The sequence below is a fragment of the Gouania willdenowi genome, unplaced genomic scaffold, assembly GCF_900634775.1.
Source record: "Gouania willdenowi unplaced genomic scaffold, fGouWil2.1 scaffold_177_arrow_ctg1, whole genome shotgun sequence".
Taxonomy (NCBI): domain Eukaryota; kingdom Metazoa; phylum Chordata; class Actinopteri; order Blenniiformes; family Gobiesocidae; genus Gouania; species Gouania willdenowi.
In genome coordinates, this window is record NW_021144927.1 from 8,938 (window position 1) to 28,157 (window position 19,220).

Below are 19,220 nucleotides of genomic sequence, written 5' to 3' on the forward strand. Positions count from 1 at the left end.
AACAAAAAATTGTGGGAAATTATAAACAGCATAACCATGCGCAAAAGCACAGAAAAAAATGCAGACCATTTTATAATAAACAATGTAAAAGAATACAATAAAAACATAATAGCACAAGAACTCAACAGTTTTTTCATAAATACTGGAAAAAACACGGAGAAAGGGATTAATAAACACCCAACACTTAAATGGAACCATTTTGACAATGAGAAGAAAGACATTAATAAGTACCTTGTACTTGAAGAAGTAACAGAAGCAGAGGTGGATAGAATAATCACAACCTGTACCTCAAAAAAATCTAGAGACGTTAATAATCTAACTATGAGTCTAATAAAAACCATAACAGCTGAAATAACCCCACCACTAACACATATAAGTAACCTATCATTTAAGAATGGTGTTTTCACAGAAAAAATGAAAATTGCAAAAATCAGACCGATTTACAAGGGTGGAGAAAAATGTAATTTCACTAATTATCGACCTATATCAATATTACCAGAATTATCAAAAATTCTGGAAAAACTGTTTATGAACAGACTCGACAAATTTATAGAAGACAATAATATACTACATGAAGGACAATATGGATTTAGAAAAGGACGTTCAACAGCAATGGCTATAATTGACATCACAGAGAATATAAGAGAAGCATTAGAAAAAAAACTATTTGTATTCGGAATTTTTCTGGACCTAAAAAAAGCCTTTGACACAATTAATCATGATATTCTAGAAGAAAAACTTCAAAATTATGGAATAAAGCACAACGCCTTAAAATGGATTAAAAGCTATATGACAAATAGGAGACAATATGTTGACTTTGAAGAACACACATCAAAATGCCAAACCATACAATGTGGTGTTCCACAGGGTTCAATTTTAGGGCCAAAACTGTTCATTTTATACATAAACGATATTTTCAAAGTCTCAAATTGTCTCAAACTAACGTTGTTTCCAGGTGACACAACCATTCTATGCTCAGGTAAAGATATTAAAACTTTAATAGAGTCAACAAATGATGAACTATCAAAAATTCAAACATGGTTAGATGTAAATAAATTAGCCCTAAACGTCAGTAAAACAAAATTCATCAAATTTGGAAAGAGAAAAAAAACGGGAGATATAAGACTGAAACTAAACATGGAAATAATAGAACAAGTAAAAGAATATAGGGTTCTAGGAGTGTGGATGGACGACAAGCTGACCTGGAAAAAACATATACAAATAGTTCAAAACAAAGTTGCTAAAAGCAGTTACATCCTATGGAAGCTTCAACAAATCCTACATACCAAATCACTTAAAACAATCTATTCTTCATTCATAGCATCACACTTAATTTACTGCTCTGAAATATGGGGTAATAACTACAAAACGTATCTTGAACCATTATTTAAACTACAAAAAAAAGCTATAAGAATTTTACATAAAGCACCACACAACGCACACACAAACGAACTATTCGAGAAGGCAAAATACCTAAAACTGAGAGAAATAATACACTACAACACACAAATACACGCATTTAGGGCCTCATCTAAAAAACTACCACATCAAATACAAAAATGTTTCACATACAATCTAAATTCCTATGACTTCAGACATAATAATGTGTTCAGACCAAACAGGATAAAATCTAACGTTGGTAAACATAGTACTGTGTATAGAGCCATGAATCTCTGGAATAACCTTGACGCAGAGACACAACAATCCGTAAATCTGAAAGTATTTAAGGAGAAAACACGGAGGATATTTCTACACACATACAGATCTCAAGTCAACTCCTCATCGAACTCTACAGCGACGACATGGAACTCATCAACTGGTCACTGAGCGCCATTGACAAAATCTTCACGACGAGGCAATTACTACAGCACGAACCAGCGTGTCCAAAGGACACATACCCGAGTGGATACGTCATGGCACAAGGGAGAAGCCAGATGCTCTGTCTCTCTCTACTGACGGTGGAAGATGTGGAGGACATCTATCTGCTAGGGGTCATGATCTTTGGCCTGCTAATGACGTGGGTATGGATATGTGCATGTGCCTTTCTGATGGATCGTAAGCTGAGGAGACTTTCAGAGGATATGAAGGTTCTCCGAAAGAAGAAGAACTTTTCGTTTGGAGAGTTGGAGGAACGTAAACAACGACTGGAAAAGAAAGCTCGAGGAGATACGGAGAAAAAGGACAGTGAGGAGGAGTAACAACAGGAACAATGACTGAGACGAGAACGCATCACATAAAAAAGGACAAAAAAAACGTTAATGAAAAGATGAAATTATGAAGATGAGAATGTTTGACAAGGGAAGAAACGAAGTTTGATGTAAAATTATCTGTGTTCAAATCAGGGGACGGATCTGGATAAGCATAATGCTTTTTTCCGTCGCCCTTTCAGGCATACAAAGGACAAAAAAAAAAAACAATGATGTGATTTTGCTCTGAATGTCAAAATGAATTTCTGTGTTTGCAACCATGTCGGAAATGAACTGAATAAATAAATAAATAAATAAATTTAAAAAAAATTATTAGTCTTTGCACTGGATTGAAAAAAACGATGATTTTTGAACTAACAAGGGTGATATAATCATTCAAATGTAATGGTTGATGTTAGAGGTGTGCATTGCCATGATTCTTATGATAAGACTCACAATTTGACAATATGATGCAATATCAATGATTACAAATTTTACATTTTCAAGTACAAAATGCTATGAAATACATTTTCAACTTGTGAGAACAAGTACCAATAAATGGTATCTCACTGTAATTCAATTACCAATATCAAAAACAAGTGGTATGTTCATCAAACTGTCAAATTACATTTGAATTTTTGCTTCTGTTAAGTTCTTAAATTCAAAGTGACCACATACATCTATAAAAGTGCTAGTATGTTTTATGAAAATACATTTAAAGCTAAAATGAATTGAGGAGTGAGGTAGTTTAACAAGGTCTGATGAGGTTCACTGACACCTAGTGACCAGGCATTTACGTGCTACGCAGATGTTAGCGCAATTAAATGGGTTTTATTTGTTAAAAAACATGATAATGAAAAAAAATTGATTCAGACATTTTTTGGATCAATGCGACAATCGTGCGGGGAAATATCACGGTACTTCACCAAATCCATATTTTCTTAAACCCTTAGTTGATGTGTTCCTAGAAAACTGTGCAGTTAATTATTTAATACAAGCTGCAAAAGAAGACTGGGTCAGGGTTTCCCCTTCATTTGAAATACATTTGAATTCTAAGCCACATTCAGCTGTGTGCATATAATATGGCTCTTTTTTTTTGTCTTTAAACATCACAGGCTTCACATGATTACCAAAAAACAACAAACTAGTCCATGTTTCCCTTTAACACACACCCATGAGTGTTTACCTGAGCTGTAAACAGTAATATAACCACGAGGTGAGGCCTTTTATCTCTGCCAACACACACTGCTGCTGGCTTTGAAATCATCACTTCTTAAACCAAGGTGATCCATGAAAAGCTTAAATCTGCTCACAAACACTGGGTCTCACACTGAAGTAGGTCATTTAAAGGAGAAAAACTAAATAGAGGATTATAATAGAGCTGGGCCATATGGACCAATAATCATATCTCAATATTTTTTCTCAAAATGGCGATATACAATATAAATCTCAATATCAAATAAAGTCAAACCAGAAAGACAATTCAGGGTTAAATTTGCTGATTTAAAATGCCACACAGACTAAAACCACATCACGTGCTTTAAGATTAGTAACAAAAAATAAGTTGTAATGTGCGTGTATCAAACATGGGGAACTAGCGTCCCCCAGAAGTAAATACACAAATGACAGCAAAAGATACAACACGAATACACAAAAGGAGTAAAAACAAAATACACAATTTATTAACAAATGGCTGCACAATATGTGCCACTGTTGGCTTTTTCTCCTATAAGGGACAGCACGTGTGAGTGAGTTCTGTAGTGTGGTTTGTTTAGGGAAAAGTCTGGGTTTGGACGCACTCAGAAATGAATCTAACTTTGCTTTTCATGCTGTTCTGAGAAGTCGTGTCTCCTAAAACTATTATTTTAATACAAAATAAGCTATAAAAAAGATAAAGGCAATATTGTTATTTTCTACATTGCCAAAATAAAGAACTCGATAGATCTTGAATCTCGATATATTGCTCAGCCCTAGATAATAACAGAACTTGCAATAAATTCGTTGATACATTGACAGTTGTGGGAAAAAGTGTTTTATTTTGTATTATTTTGCTGCTGATTAATGGTGATGTTATTGTTTTTTCTTTGTTTTACTTGAACACACATACCTGTCGAGGAAAAAATCAGGCAGAGGAGGGTACGTGCGCATGTCTGGCACCCTCTCGTGCACGATGACCATGACAAAGGACGTGAATCCGAACACAAACACCACGTAGATGGAGCTGAGCACGGTCTTCCAGCACTCAGGATCCAGTCTCCTCATCTGCTGCTTGTACTTCCCGTTGGTGTACTGGTGGTAATCCTCTCCTACTGGTGCAGTCTCTGCTGGACTCTCCGTTACAAAGCCAGTCCAAACTGCCTCCTGAGCCACTGGGAGAGTGGGCGTCAAAGGGCAACACAGCTACATTGTTCTTCTGCAGCTTGCGGATGGACACCATCAGCCTCTTGATGTCGCCCAGAACCTTGAGCTCCAGCGGTGGCGAGCGGAGGTCGTACTCTGTGAGGGCGAGGAGGCTGGTGCCATCCAGTCGATGTCTGTTACATAAAAGTCCAACGTAGTCGCAGAAACCCTCTTCCCTCAGCCACTTAGCCACGTGTTTAGGCGTCCAACGTCGGACGCTCAATGCGGCCATTTCCTCCTCACTCACACAGCTAGAGAGGGACAAACAAACATGTTTTAACTAGAAAAAGCAGATATTTACTAGGGTTTACACCGATCTGATCGGCTATATTGAATCGGTTGATAGTTTGCATTTTATGCACATAATGTGATCAGCTGTAATGTCTTAATTTGCCGATCCGATCAATGACGTCATTGTCGTAATGAAACTTCTGTAGATTGTTTTATCATCTCATTTACACTGAAGAGTTGTTTGCTTTACGTGACACAGCTCTATAGTATTTCACTCACTTTTGTGCACAAAGGTGAAAATCTATGCGATAACGGCGAAAATGTCTCTGGTTGAAGCAAAGTGGCTGAGCACCAGACTTCCTCCCCAGTCTACTGGGTCTGAAAGTGGGGACAGCGTCTGCTGTTTGTGTGTGTTTGTATATATAAATGTGTGTGTGTGTGTTTTGTTTATTCATCCATGCACTCACACTTACTTTAGCTTTTATACCGGAGACTTCTGTTCCGTTTCAGGGTGATGGTGGACACAGAAGCGTGTGCGCATGCTAGGGATGCACCAAAATATCGATGCAATACATTGCGATATTTCGTCTTGCGGTACGTTATCAATACACTGGTGCCAAATATCCATATTTCTATTATTTCCATTTTCCTTTTATGTAAGTATTAATAACCATAAGTTAAATGTTCTCAGGTTTTCAAGTTTATAAATAACAAATTGATATTAGTATTAGCACTAAGATGTATGAGCAGTAGGGATGTAACGATTAATCGTAAGGCAGTTAAAAATCGATTCATAGGTATCACGATTGACAACGATACTTTGAAAATTGAATCGCAGTACTTTTTTTAAACAGCAGAGGGCGCTACATATTTATCCCTTCTCTTGTCCAGCATTGTACCGGCGGGCAGAATCTGCTACTACTTTCTTTCTGGCCGCCTTCTACTCTTACATGTTAATGTTACATGTTAATGAATGATTTATTGCCTCTTTAGCACCGAAAGAATATCTGTAATATTACGTGAATATCTGTAAAACTCACGTTTTTCTATTAGCTCTGTCAGCTAGCATAGCATCTCTTCTTCACCGCACAGAATAGCTGCATGGCAACCGGCCACTGGGTTACCAGCGCCCTCTGCTGGTCCAAACAAATATCTGACGGTTTTTTTTGGTTTTTTTTAAAGTCCAATTGTTAAGGCACAAAATACATTTTCAGTTGCACTTTTAAAAAGAAAAAGAACTATTATGTAGTTTTGTATTGTTTACTATAGAACCAGAATTTAAATTAATAAGCTTCTTCTTCATTTGTATTACTCCTTTATTTATTTCAAGATTTATTTTTAGTTAAATTGCATTGATTTGCATAGTTTATCAAGGGATTGTTTTGACAATAAAAAATAAAAGGAAGATAATACAGTATTTTCTAGTTTTTTCCCCCCAAAAAATAAAGGAATATTTTTCAGTCATCATTTGACTACAGTCCCATTTTGTAAAATAAATCGTGAAAAAATCGTATCGTGAATGGAATCGTATCGGGAGTTGAGTGAATCGTTACATCCCTAATTACTAGACATTTCCCATTTGAATTTTGGGCGACCCCACATGGGGCCACGACCCCAAGGTAGAAAAAAACTGGACTAGACTAAAAAAGAATGTTTGACTTTCATTATGCCCACATTAATTATTAAAGCCCTCTAAGATCATTCTTTTAATTATTTATTTGGGATAAATTATAATAATCCCAACTAGACCAGAGATAAAATAAAATAGAATGAAAAATCAAATTAAATAATATTTACATAACAATTTAATTATGTTTGTTTCATTCAAACATTATTTCATAAATGTGATTTTTTTTTTCAACCCACAACAGAATAAAGCATTTCTTTATTTAAATGTATCCAATACACTTGATTTTGTTTCGTTTATTTATTCAAACAAGTTAAAACAAAAACAAAAATACATAAAATATACAAAGTACTCAGGCAAAAAGCAAAAACAAAACTCTATAAAGAATGCAGGATGAAGTTAATGTCTTTAGCCCGCGGGACGTTATAACGGTAGGGGTTCTAAAACTGTTTTACTCTAACAAGAATTCCCCCTCTACCTGGTCACCGGTGCTGGCTGCCTATTCTCTATTAACGTTGTCTAATAAAGAAAAGGACTATATGCACTTCCTCCTATTGGAAGTCGAGAAGTCTCACTCTAGTTTTGTGTGGGATTGACCTTAGGACCCATCCAATATGGGTCGAAGCTGGGAACAACTCTTTTTTACAACAGCATGAGGTAGCCCACCCTGGGCACCCTTGTGTGGTGGATGCCAAGGGCGGACGCACTTACCAAAGGCCTAGAGGTGTGTCTCCCAACCAAGTGCCGTCTCAGATGTGGATGTGTGCAGGCGGTTGATTTAATCAAGTAGGCTTCTTAATAGTTGATGGTTTTTTATTATAGGTTTACAAAAATCAAAAGTCAATTAAAAGTTTCAAAGTATCAAAGTCTTAAACTATCAGCCGATAGAAAAGAAAGGGATCTTCATGAGCAACTAGAATGCTCTTTGTAAGAGAAGACTCCGAACACAGAAAATACAGCTGTTTATATAGCCCTAAGCATGGCGTGATAATAATGTCATATTCATGTTCCAACCACTTCAAGCAAAAGTACAAAAGGTCATACATAGGTCAAGGCCCAGATGGCATAACAGATTTTTATATGGTCTTCAGCTTTTTCCACCAAGGGTGGTTTCCACACTGGTTCTTCATCGTTATCTATGGTTAACACATGATACATCACTAGGCGTTGGTTTCCTGTTATGCATCCTGTTATGCTCTAAGTGAGTTGCAGGCTTCCTGTTATTCTCTAAGTGTGACTTATCACACCTCGAGGTGTTAACTCTGTTTTTCTGTGGAAGACATGTGGTTATCTTTCGGTCATAACCTCTCAAAAATGCAGCAAACAAGTGTGACATGTCAGAACAGGCAAATAGCTATAATGGTTAAATAAGCATTTCTTTTGCAAGTTGATGAATGAATGATTAATACACACCATACAACATCCTCCTTATTAATCATGAATCACAAGAAAGGGTAAAACAATAAAAAACACATGCAGGTTTACACGAGGATGAAGGGGATGATGGCAGAGGACGACGTTCGAGGATGAGGGTGGGTGATGCATAGGTAAATCATTGTGGAATCTTCGTGTGATCAGCCCCCCCCAGTGTTGCCGCCAGCCAGAAGTTTCCAAAGTAGCTTAACCCAACCACTCTCTTACTCCTTTCCAACACCTGCCCGATGCTCGCCAGCACCTGAGCCCTCACGTGGTGGGCTTCGACTCTCCTTCACAATTACCATCACAACTCCTCGGACATCAGCGAGCGTCACACTAAGAATGGAGAACGCCCTTTCCAGTCTTCCCAGAGAATCCCCAGCCGGGTTACTCTCCATAGTCTCTTTGCCATCTTTGGGAGCCTCCTCCCCCCTACCCTCCTGAAGTGCCTCTGCGCTTTCTCCTAGCACCGTCACCACATCAGCTTCCCGTATCTCCTCCAGCGGAGGGAAGTTGTCAGGAATCTCTTCAGCAGACTCGACACTCACCACTGAGAGGGAGGGGGATTTTCTGGCTTCCCCTCCGGCAAAGAAGGCTTCGCCGGTGTAGTCATCCTTTTCCCACTCCATATCCATGCTTGCTGAAGACAGCGAGGCAGCACGAGGGGGTGACCTTGCCAGATCGATGATCACCTCTGCATATCTTGCTGCCACCCTCTGCTCCACATCCTTACCACCATCCTCTCCAGCCTCTTCCTGCCGTGCTTGACTTCCCTCTCTTAACCCTGAGGAACATTCACTCTCCGGGCTGCTATCACTGTCACTCTCATTCTCATTCTCATTTTTTTCTCTTTCATCGTTTTTGACTCTCTTATCCCATCTTTGAGACAAGAAACGCATCACACCCGGCATTTTTGACATGTTTCCATATTTATCTCGGTTTATTTCGCCTTTTTTTGAAAACCTTTTGTACCGTCTCTGGTAGAATGCGACGAATTCAGTTCCTATGTCAATCTCTCCCCCCCCCATACTTCTGACTTGCCTTAACGCAGCGTCATCTACCTTATCCGCTTCTGCCCATGTCATCAAGTAAAGGTGAGGATTCAGATAACTCCCTCTTCCCTGAGAAATGTCGCTGAGGAAGTAAGGAGTATCTGTCTCTGGTATAGGGTAATTCCCTAGCGTCAAGGGTGACTCAAGTGGCTCTTCTTCAAAAGGCACGAAAACATCCCCCCAGTATGTCAAATCGGGGTCAGTAGATCTAGACCTCTTTGGACTTTTAGGAACTCCCTCCAGTCTCACCCTATCACACGTCATTATCGCGGAACATCTTCTTCCCGTATGGCACCAGCGCGTGCTTCCTCTTAACCCCCAGCTGACCTTTTCAGCCTGCGTCTTGTATTCTGGGGCTTTCCCTGCCATTGTTCTGTCATTCCATCTCACTGACGGCTCTGGTGTCAACAGGAAGAGTTTTTGCCCGAAAAGCCAAAATGGGCATCCTTCATCCTGTGGGTCAATTAACACTTCCCACAATTCCACCCCCATTCTCGGGCGCAACTCAGACAAGGGCAAAAAGCCAGTTGTCTCAGTTGCAATGTCATCTGCCATTGTGGCCCCATTTGGCACCTTTATGGCGTAAGGCAAAACCCCTGGGTGCCAGTGCAGGGGTTTGTCCTCAGAGATAAAGGGGATGCCGTTGCCATCCAATTCCAGACAGGCAGATCTGTATTCTTTTTCCTTATTTTTGATCAGCAACCCCTTCGACATAATCATGGTAGCTTTAATCTGTCTACCTTCTTGTTGGGCCACATTTATCCTTATCCATGCTGGTGTAGGAAGATTTAATCCTACGCACCTTCGGAAGGGGTATGGAAAATCTGACAAGTATCCATCTTGTCCCCTTATATTTGCTGTGTCCCACAGGACTTTGCGGAACTCTCCATTCCTCCCATCCATCCTATAATTGTTGAGCCTGAAAGTAATCCAAAACCAGGCATTGTTGCTTAGATTGCTCACGTTTTCATCCACCGGCGCATAATTTGTTGGGGATTTTTTGTGTTTTGCATCCGCCAATTTTATTTCTCTGCGGTACCAGTCTGCCTTCTCTGGTAGTATTTCCATATCACGCGGCACCAATTTTCCATCCTGGGATGAGAGAGGAGAGTTTAAACATTAGTACCACCCTCCATATTACTTAGGGGAAATCCTCCCCCTATAACAATACCTTCATTATGTATCTTCAATCTTTTACGATAATTTATTCCTACGACAAACCCCACAAAGGCTATTGCCAAAACTTGTGTTGGCTGTCCCATGGCTATCATAATGATTCCTGAAGAGATAAAAAATCCCCATATTATTGCCAAATTTTTCGTCACCCTTTTACTAATGCTTCGTCTCTTTTTGTAGAGAACCATCAATATTATTAAAAGGCAGGTACTATATATTCCTGCTCCAATAAAACGATAGTGGTTATTATTGGTTGTTGTTATCCTTACTATGGTTAAAGTTATATCCAAGATATACACTGCCGTGGTTGCTATCCAGATTTCATCTTGCCAATTTTGGGTGGGGAGACCTCCGAAGACAATGAAATATAACACTAAGGAGGTATGTAATGGCGTAATTCTCAGCAGGAATCGTCTGAGAATTCCAACCACAATTATCAGTACCGAGGATGTCAAAACCTTTACCCATTCAATTATGTTATTCCTGCTAGCCACTATTATTAATAAGCCAACTACTTCAGCCAGCAGGAAGAACTCAGCATCTATCTTTAGTATTATTTTTTCATTGCCAGTAACCGGTCTTTCCTCGGGTGTCTTTGTCAGTTCTTTACATTTTTCCAACTGCTTGGCACAAGATTCCCAATCTATTTCCCTTCTTGTGTCATTTTCTATCACTTTATCATGACATAACATCAGTTGTATTAAACAACTGAACACAAGTGTATTCCCTATAGGGGTTGTCAATGCCAAGGTGTATGGTGCAGGTGTAGGTGTAAGTGTAAGGGTTGTCGTAATATTTACCGGATGATAGAAGTAGGTTGTTGGTGCCTCAGCCATCTCTAATCTCCGTCTCTTTCTGTCAGTCGTTAGTCAGTTGTCTGTCAGTTGTCTGCTCATGAAAGAGTGGTGCCTTAGTCTCTATCACCCAGTATATACTCTGACTTGAGTTATCTACCCCTCCCCAGCTGGTGGAGAACATCCTGTTACCGGATGTCTGCATCCTGTTACACGATGTTTCTTCACACCCTTTCTGCTGAACAGGAAACCTTCATATGAGGGCCTCTTCCTCTATTTTCAAGCGATGTCTTTTCTTCATCCTTTGTATTTTTCTGTCTAACTTTTTTGCTGAATGATTCACTAATTTCATATGTCTCTTTTCTTTATTTTTGACACTCCAGGTTAACATTTTTCCACAACACTTTAAGATTGTGAAGATCTTTCCCGTCACTGCCATGATTATTACTACTCCAATAGCCAATATGATCCATTTAAGATACCTCATAATTTCTTTTGTCCACCACCAAGCATTTTGAGCAGTTTCAGTCACCCCTCTTTTTACTCCTTGTACTGTTGCTCCTATTAGCATGGCCCCAAAAAGTCTCCATGCTGGCAAGCCGGATCCTTTCTTTTCAATACTTATTTCTCGATAACTGTGTTTCCCTATTGCTTCACAGTCAAAAACATCATCTGAGGCCTCTAGGGTTTTATCTGAAGTGTCAATTTTTTCCATCCCACAATCTCTGATTGTATCAGTAGGGACATACCAGGGGCTGTCTATCCTCAGCTTCATTTTTGTATTATCATCTTTCCATTCCTGTAGTTTGGATATTGTTTTTTCCCTATTTTTCAGCTTATTTCCATCACACAGCACATTTCTCACAAACCTTAGTCTATCATACATCAGTCCTCCTATATCCATGCCTTGCAGCCATCCGACCGATGCTACGTGAGAGGGCCAATGAGGCACCCTCACATGCTTACCCGGGACTATACACATTCCCCTTCTGTTTTCTGTGAGCATGGCATGTGATGCAAAGGCATATGTGGCATTTACTTCCCTTTTTAATTCTTGAATTAGTGCCTTATCTTTAAGACATTCCCAGCCGGCTTTCCTCAACCTACAAGGTCGCCATTCAACTTCAGCTGTATTCCAAATATTCTCCAAATAAGTCTCACCGTTCCTTATTACTGCTTTTTCTCCAATTATTCTTGTGCCTGCCGCTTCTGTAATTGTCAGATTCCATGATTCATCTTGATGGGACCAGCGGAGCTGGTGCCACTGAGTATCAGGGGTTAGCGGCAGCCACTTTTTAAATATTGTCACATTATCCTTTTTACCTTTCCAGTGATTTATTGGCGCCGTGAGAAATAATGATCTCTCCGTGGTGTAGAGAAAAGTCATCTGATAGGGGAAAGGCGACTGTATAACATCCTGCCAGTTCCATTCCCCTCCATGTTTGTGATGTTTCTTAATTGTATGTATAAAGTCTGGGAGTAAGTGGCGGATCTTTCTATCCTCATCAGTTAATGTATATTCTTCCGCAGCCAATTTCTCCGCCCATGGTTTAATCCAAATCTCACCTGGATTCTCTGCAACCTCACTTTCCCTCCTTTGTAAAAATGCTTGATAAGCGCTATACATTTTTGTTATATCCATCCATCCTCGTCTTGGCCCAAAAGTAGTTTTTGTCAGATAAGAATAGAAGAACTGCATCTGCCAACGTATATGCATGTCTTCTAATAATATCTGTTTCTCCTCCGACAAAAACTCCTTTCTCGGTTCCCCCCATTCAGTCATATTCTCCACTCTAATTTCGTCTGAAAAGCTATCCAAATCTTCCCTAACATCAATTTTTCCTTCCCAATAAAAGGTGTTTCTTTCCTTAAAAAATTCTAAACCATCATGATCCACGGGAGGTTGTGGGTATGCCATAAACTTATGTATTATCGATCCATCACTCTGAGGAATTGCTATGAGGTATGGTATCACTAATATCTCCATTTCAGCCGAATCAAAACTATTCCAGCCTTCACCTTTACCCAGTACCAATCCCGCTAACTGGCTCCATTCCCATGCCTCAAAAAACACCGTTGGCTTTATTTTTGCCTTATCCCTTAAGTCAGTAAGATTGTGAGGGAGATGTTTGCTACAACTCCACATCGCTTCTTCCCACAATTTACCTCTAAATGGCTCCGTAGCGATATACCTACTAGTATTGCTAATCACTACTTCCATTATTAATTTATACGCATGTTCAACCCCCGTCAAATCAACTCCCAGTATGATAGACATACATTTTTTTGCTTCCTGCCACCACACTGTTTGATTTTTCACTACCCATTGTCTGTATTCATTCTGTGTTATCATTGGCACCGCTATTCCTATAGTTTGTCTGAAACAGCTGCCCCCTCTATCAGCGGGGTTAAGTTTTCTTCCATCAGTAGCATACCTGGTGTGGCATAGCAAATCATTCTCCTGATGTTTATTAGCTTCAATCCACATAATCCGCTGCTGAACCCGGGGGAATTTCCGAACAAATTTTATTACCCCCGGACCTTTTGCCTCTCCTCCGTGATTTTCTGCCGGTAACACAAACAACAGCCATCTCCAATACACCCCTTTAAGCGTGATTTTAGTAGAATAACAGTCTCCACCATTCCTATTACAATTTCCTAGTATCTTAGCAGGATCAATATGGGGATATAGTGTTGCCACCACATGAGCGTCTGGTTCCACCTGGGATGCCCACATTGGAGTGGTGTTATAGGCATCTAAATAGAAACACTTTTTAACTCTATCCTCCCTGTATGAATCTATTTCAATGGATTTCTCATCTTTAGACAACCTCTTCACCGGGATTTGGTTATAATAGAAAACACAGTGCCTCAAAGGATTTTTGTCATCGCTTCCTTGCGCAGCCCAATACTTCCATCTTTCCGTCTTTGGCAGGCTACCATTCCCTGTATAATATAAACTCCCATTTAAGCCTGGATCCCAAAATTCCTGCATCTCGGTCTCATCTAAAAATGTATCAAATAGTCTTACTGATTTACATTGTGTCCCATTACCATACGTAAAGTTTCTAGTCCAATTTCTGGTTACGTCTTTCCACTTCTGGAAAATGTTGACGTACCATTTCACAGCGTCTACACTGCATCTTTCCCCTCTATAGCTGGAAACATCACGCTTCCGTCTAATTTTATCTGACTCCTTCTTTTCTCCATCTTTCCAAGATTCCGGTGCCATTAACGGCGCTGTTTTAATATTATGAATCATCGTTTTTCTTTCTAACGTTTCCAATTTAAAATTGCCAAATATATCTTCATCAATCGTCAGGGGATATTCCACAAGATTGTAATCCTCCTCTGTGATTTCATCATAAGACGGGACATTCCATACTGAATATTCATCCAATTTCTGGCATGTTTTATACATCCCAAACTTCACCGGGGTTACCTCCCATCTTTTCCTTAAATACTGGCCATAGGCTCGGTATCGACACTTTATTGAGGCATTCCTTCTTTCTATACCTGACATCATCAAGTATCCTTTATTCTCACTAATACGGCTCTCTTTTACCACAAATCCTTCTCTAGTTGTATTACCGTAAATGTCTTCATAATCATCCCATGTGTAAACCTCCGTGTCATCTTTTACTGCTTCACACAGACTCTCGTACGCTACCCTTGAGAGTTTTTCCATCATTTCCATCAATTTTTTATCACAGCAATACCCTTGATAGGCTTTAAATGTCACCGCACACCCATTAAGTTTCATCACATCCAATTTTGTCACACACTTCTTATTCCTTTTTCCCACTACGTCACTAATCGTAGTTTTCATCGTTACTTCAGGAGAGACCGTTGCATTCACATACCTTCTAGATGATTTGGGTGGATCTTTATCTTGTCGTCTTGTCACATTCGCATATATTAATCCCCACGGAGACTGCGTTTGCGTCTCTGTCATCATTCCTTTCCTTTTGTACGGGAACAGAGAAAGACACTCCGCCATAGCGTATCCTATCTCTTTCCTGAATTCATTCATTCCCCTGTTTACCATTTCTAACTTCACCAGTCTTATTCTTTTACACACTTTTTCTCCCTTATCTGCAAAACTCTCCATTAAAGCTGTATTATTTCTTAGCAACAACTTTTCCCACATTAACTCTCTCAAGCATCTATCTGGTCGTCTTAATCTCGGGTGTCGAATATATTCACTGCAATCAAGCTGTCTAGTCTCTTTTCCCTCATCTTGGCTCTCTTTCAACCTGTCAGTTGGATTTTCAGGGAGAAAGAATTCCCTATCACATTCTCCAACCAAACCTCGTGTGATAGCTAAGAATTCGACTCCCTTCCTTATATACTTTCCTTGGTCAAAAACCTTCTTTCCCCCAGTACTAAAAGGAATGGGTACTTCTATTTCTGCCATAGGTGTATATACATTGCATGATTTGCACTTAACAATTTCTTCTTTAACCACCCGCTTGATGGAACCCGTCTTCTCTAGCTCCATCCAGGTTTTAATTCCAATTGTTATCAGTAAGCTGAGAAGTGCCAGATTGAGGAAGATTATAATAGCCTTACTTGCTATTCCCATTTTAAGTTTTTCTTCCCATCTTTTCTTCCATTCCTTCCTTCTCCTATTTTTCTCAGCTATCTTGTAAGGAGAGAGCCTTCCTCCTCGGATATCCTTGACATAATCTCTTTCCCATAACATATTTCTAGCCTCTCTATCATAATGCCTTTTATTCCACATTCGGTGCAGTCTCTCCATTCCTCCGATGAGTGACCTTTTTTCTCTGTAACGAGAATAGCACCACAATTATTATTTATATTTTCTGATTAAAATTATTAAATTATCTTATGCAATCATTATTGTTTCTATAGTCATGTATTATTATTATCTGTTTGTCATCGTCATTAATTTTTTTTTTTTTTTTTATAATAGATTTTTGACGCTACTTTCTATCAGAGTCATCTTCCTTTGGCCCTTCTGTTGCCTTTTTCTTTTTAAAGAAGAGTCTCCTCCGAGACACTTTCTTTTCCCTATCTTCCTCAGCCTCCTCAGGAGCATCTACCCAAGTTTTACTAGGTTCATCATCTACTCCTTTAAGGCCATCATCTTCCGCCTGATTCTTCTTTTTCGTCCACTCCGTTAACCACCTAAGTCTCTTTGTCTTATCTTTTGGTGCCACTCGCATCTCTCTCGATGTTCTAATGACTCCTCCGCTGATCCATGCTTTAGCAGCGACAGCGATAATCTGACTCATATTAAAAGTCCTCTCTATGCACCTTTGCATGAGAATTTCCACAATCAAATGAAGTGTCCCGTATCTTTCTTCTACTTTTCTCTTATCCTTTCTTTTCCCTGTTACATCGGATCCTATCAGAACATCCATCTTCCACTTAATTCCCCGGATCCTTATTGGATCCCCGGCTGGGTTTACACTCCCTGTTGTTATCCAATCCTTCTGTGACGCACTCAGCGTTTGAGGCGTCCATTCCTCAATTTCCCCTTCTTCTTTATTCTCTTGGGAGGCTATCATCATCTCTCCTAGTTTTTCTCCTATATTGGTGATTTCCACCTTATCTTTGGTGAACCTTCGCTTAGTCCTATAAGCTATTGGAACTCTCCACCCATCACACATCTCATTGATCATCTCTGTCTTTCCTACAAAATCAGCAGAAACACCACGTTCCCTCAGTTTTGCCAACATTTTAGGAGGCAATTCTTTTAACTCCTCTATCTCTTTTCTCTCTGTCACGTGCTTCTGTGTCCCCGTTTTCCACGGAGTTATTTTCCCTGTTGACCTCCTATGTCGATATTGCTGGCTCGTTCTATGTGCCAGGAGGGACGCCATTTCTAAGCGCACATCCCTGCACAGGAGAATGTTGCCTCCCTCGCCTGCCATACAGGTGCACGGCCATTCGTGTCTATCTATGCGGCAACACATCATTCTAGCACCGTACACATCCCAGCACCCGGTGCAGAATGAAACTCGGCATGATCCAGCCAACTCTACCCCCACCAACTTTCCTTCTGGCTGATAGTCATTCTTAATCCTCCTATCCTGCCTTTTTCCCATCCATCTGAGACAGAAAACTTCTTCCATACACAGACAACACCTCCCCGGTTGATACTCTCTTTCCCGAGGCAGAGACCCAGGAGAATGTCCTGGAAACAGTACACGTACGGTTATCATCTCATCCCAGGGAGCAGAGAGTATCACCAACCCCATGGTCATATGGGCCTGGTCCGGTAAGACCTGATAAAACTCATCAGCCTCCGAAGGGTGAAACGCTACCTCCCAAGTAGGGAGAACTGCTTCTTCCACCACTTTGTTAGATGACATGAACTTTGGAGGCCCTGTCGGAATTGTTTCCTGCCTGTCAATCCCTTTTACATCTTTATTCATTAAACCGCCTTTTAATTCGGACCTGCTTGGGGTGATATTTCCCTCCATCCGTGGTATATATTACGTTACCTTCCTGTCGGTCGATTACCCGGAAATCCTCTCCGTTATTTATCCACACCTCGTCTTTTGCCTGTAACACAGGATAATCCTGGGTCAATCTGGTAACTGTTTTGCGATGTTTAGGCTGGCTTAATACTTGGTTGATGTAAAATAGATTGTCATGTCTCCACCAGTCTTTGCCTATCACAGCTATTGCCTCTTTTGCTGATCTAACAGCTCTCTCAGCAACGCCGTTAGTATTAGATTGATACGGAATCGCTAGAACGTGTTCTATTTGAAGATCATACAACAGTTTCTGGAACCTTGACCCAGTGAACATTGTGGCATTGTCACTTCTTATTTCTTTTATTGTCATATTCCCCTGCAAATATGACAGCAAGCATTTTTCTGCTTCTTCTTGTGTCTCATGTATTAAGGGAAATATTCTTGTATTTCCTCCTGCATTGTCTGCAATTACCAAGAACTTCTTATATTTTTTTAGTTTAGGTATATGTCCCACATCCATGGATGCCGACACTCCCATGACTTCCGTTGATATCGGCTTTTCATTATATTTGATGGGCGGCAGATTTCTTTTCCTTGCGCACTTCTCGCAATTGCTACGAAGCTCGCCAAACATATTCTCCAAATTTTTTAATTCCACTTGCTGATCTTTTAACCAATTTTTTATTCTTTCTGTTCCTGGGTGTAGGAGCATGTCGTGTATTGTCTTTAGGTATTTTTCTCTATCTATCTCGGGTATTTCTATCTTCCCCTTGTCATTTCTCCATGATTCAGGAAACAAGAGAGAAACCCCTCTTATTCCTTTTAATTTCGCTTTACTTTTTCTAGCTTGCACAAGGTCATCCACTTTCTGATTTCCTTCATGATCAAAACCACTCTGGCCTGTGTGGCTTTTCACATGCTCAATCCATATTTGCGTTTTTTGTAATAACTGGGCAATAATTATCCAGTGCATTTTATGTCCTAATTCTTTACCTCGGTAATTTTGATAGTCTCTGGCCTTCCAAAACCGTAGGTTGTTTTTTACACCATCCACCACATACCAACTATCTGATACGATTTTCAGCTTCCTTATTTTTTTCTTCTTAGCATACTGCAGTGCATTCACAAGTGCTAAAACCTCAGCTTCCTGTGCCGTGCTACCTTCTCTTCCTGTTTGCTGGTAGATCTGTTTCTCCCTTTTATACACTATAAAACCCCATTTGCCTACCTCATCTTTGTCTGTCATACTCCCATCTGTAAATATGGAATATACTCCATCCCAATCTACCGGTGGTTTTTCTTCTTTAATATCCTCGATTTTTCTTTTATTTTCTCCCAGAGCAAACCGCCATTGTTTATCCTGTAACATCAAAGTCCATTTTCCCCACCTACTTTGATAGGCTTTTGCAAATTCTACTGATCCTTTGTGAATTTCTTTTGTCAGAGGATTTTCTGTCTCTACCACCACTCTCCTGTCTCCAAACATTGCCCTCATTTCTTTATATGCTTTCCATAACAGCAAAAGTTCTTGCTCCACTGTGGCATATTTTAGCTCTGTGTTTGAGAATCGGTGTGAATAGTACATGAAGGGTTTTTCACTTCCTGTCTCTGTTGCCTCTATCCATCCCCCGTCCTCCTGCATCACCGTTTTCAGTGTTACTGGATCTATTCCTGTGACGGGCGATAGTGGTCTTACGGCTTCTTTTACTTGCTTCACCGTTGTCTGGAAAAGTTGTTTTTCTTCTGGGGTTAATTTTCTATTTTTTTCTATTAGCTTTTTCTTTTCTACATCCCATTTTCTTAGGCCCAATTTTATTTCTTCTACTCCTCTGACTAAGCCAGGATACCCAGGAATGGTGGATCTCACCCAACTCATTTTTCCAATAGCT

General features: G+C 39.9%; 1 pseudogene; it reads right to left on the reverse strand.

The window, feature by feature from the left end:
• Positions 1-2,954: 2,954 nt before the first annotated feature.
• Positions 2,955-4,818, reverse strand: LOC114458758 (sphingomyelin synthase-related protein 1-like; annotated as a pseudogene).
• Between the last annotated feature and the right edge of the window lie 14,402 nt (positions 4,819-19,220).